The 2,500-nt window shown below is 37.8% G+C and overlaps 1 protein-coding gene across 1 annotated transcript in view; it reads left to right on the plus strand.

The window, feature by feature from the left end:
- Positions 1-2,248: 2,248 nt before the first annotated feature.
- LOC125041606 (argininosuccinate lyase-like) overlaps positions 2,249-2,500 on the plus strand; it is a 9,316-nt gene continuing 9,064 nt past the window's right edge. Inside the window, exon 1 of the mRNA XM_047636703.1 lies at positions 2,249-2,410. The gene's annotated coding sequence lies outside the window, so the exon portion shown is untranslated. The remainder of the gene's footprint in view (positions 2,411-2,500) is intronic.

A 2,500-nucleotide genomic window follows, 5' to 3' on the forward strand; every position in this document is an offset into this window, starting at 1 on the left:
ATAAAGTGTTTACAAAAGTCGTCGCCGGTGCACCAGAGTTCACCCAGCTTAGAGAATAGATAAGTTTGCCCCGTTAGTTCTCAGCAACAGGTCATATCGACAAACTAACGCAAATAGGGGAGAAATAAATCAATACAGGAAACCTCTATGTATGGCAGCCTCTGGATATATAATCTAGTATTAGAAGTAATTTATAAGCAAGGTCTAGAGGAGATCTGTTGTAGAATGTTGGAAAATATTCAACCATCAGGCGATACCATTTCATCAAAACAGTTTACAACTTAATTAAAGGAAACGTTTAAGATACTAGACTGGAGGAAAAGAGCAGATGAGTTTTAAGCAATGTCTGCAGGTGATACTGTTCTCTTCAGCGAGTCAACAAAACTAAAAATAAGTAATAAACGACTTGAATAGGAAAAGCTTAATGTTAGACCTAAAATGAACACGAAAAGAGCTGAAGTAATGCTCAACAGTCAAGCCTGAATTAGGGAAAGACAAGGGTAATGTGAGGCGTGAGATATAATGAATGAAAATATAAACCCAAGGGAACTCATGCAGGCACCTACATACATCCTGTGAACTGAATTGTTTTAATACATTAGGCTGGTCAGGAGGACCGTTAGCAGATAGAGTAACATATTACATGGCTTTCTGCTATTATACGTATAGAAACGTTTCAACTAGTACGTTTTTTATCTTTGCCATACTTTTCAGCCACAATATTATCTGATCTTCTAGTCACATTTGTTTTTAGATGTACATCGTTTTATTACCAATACATGTTACTTCTTCTGGACTTTGGCAGCAAGCACTGGTGGTTTAAGACATGTAGGAAAGTCCATGGCAAAGTCAGTATGAATTCCCTCATGCAAATTGCTGTTTCTTGGTGCCGGTCCTTTAGCAAAACAGTGGCTTCTTGTATACTTTGGTGGCACTGGTGGAATTCACTACTTGTCATTGCATACCTTATAATTCTGAAGGTGTTCCTAAACACTTGATACTATTCATGGACATTACTCGTACAGTTAGCTGCTGAATCTCGTTCAGTTATTTTATATTGTTTATTTATTTATTATTATTATTATTTTCTTATTGCTTGGGTTATCCAATTTCACTTCAATATTTTCCATCATCTTTCTCTCACTCGCTGGTTTTTCTGTAAGCTCCCCTGGACATATATCGTCTCTAACCTTTTCATTCTCTTATCCACACATATCAACTCCCTCACTCGCGCCCCTTGGCTCACACACTACATTTACACCCCTGCTGACTTTGGATGCAATCTGTCTGTGCTGTATCTGTTTATACTTCTTTCTTGCGTCCGAGATCCACCCAGATAACGACTATTGCAATTGTATTTCTCTTGTGTATCAACCTAATTCCAAGTCATCTGATGATCTCTCTTGTATTCCTATATATTTAGTCATCCTTTTTTTCATTTCAGTTATGTGTTATCAGTAATAATTGTTCAGTATCCTGTATTCTTGGAGTTAGCTATCCCCATAACAAGACACTCTCAAGTGTTATCAGACTCTGAGGAAATATTGTATTGCCTCCAGTCGTTTTTTCAGGATCCTCATATTACAATCCTATGAAATATTAAAACGAAGAATTCCACTGTCCACTCAGAGTTCACGCCCTCTCCCCCTACCAGTGGTCAAAGTTAATGTCTCCTGCCCGTTTCTGGCAAGGTGTATCAAGGCCACTAATGTCAAGGGAAGTCCTCCCCCCATATATATATATATATATATATATATATATATATATATATATATATCCCGTTCTCTACACAAATCAATGTCGCCGCATTATCCTGACCAGCTTTTTTTCATACACCTAAATGGTTACGAATTAATCCAAAGAGTTTATTTATAGTGTGAGAGGTTACAGGTTTGGGTTATTACGAATGATATTCGTATTTCAATCAGCAACAAATAATAACCAACCCCAACTGATAGAGAGGGAGGGTTAATTGCCCCAATATAATCATTGCTAATCATTCGATTTCAAAAGTAAATATATCATTCAAATAAAAAGAAAATATAGATTACAATGTCAAGGGAAAGCGGGCCCCCTCAATAGACCAGTCACCAAGCGCCCTCCTACATCATCCAACCTGTTGCTCTGCTGGGCGTGTCTGCAAAAAACGTTCGCTGTGAGTTAAATCGCTTTTAATCGCACTGGAATCGGAACTAAGCATTAACGCATGTCCAGATTATTAAATTTATATATATCAGGTGCTATTCTCGAAAGATTCATTAACAACATAGACTGTCAAGATTGCTGTTATTGAATAAAACACGAATTATCTCTATCTAAGCTCTGGCATCCTGTCTGGTGCTGTTGCCAAGGGTATCCATGGACAGTGTGGGTGTGATTTAATCGATTTCTTTGCTTATCTCCTTAGCCGGTAAGTACTACATGGCAGCTTTGAGGTGTAGATAGGGAGTTTGGCAGAGAGATTACCGGTTGGTAGTTATGATACGTGTAATGGGTGTAG

The sequence above is a fragment of the Penaeus chinensis genome, chromosome 1 (genome assembly GCF_019202785.1).
Source record: "Penaeus chinensis breed Huanghai No. 1 chromosome 1, ASM1920278v2, whole genome shotgun sequence".
NCBI lineage: Eukaryota > Metazoa > Arthropoda > Malacostraca > Decapoda > Penaeidae > Penaeus > Penaeus chinensis.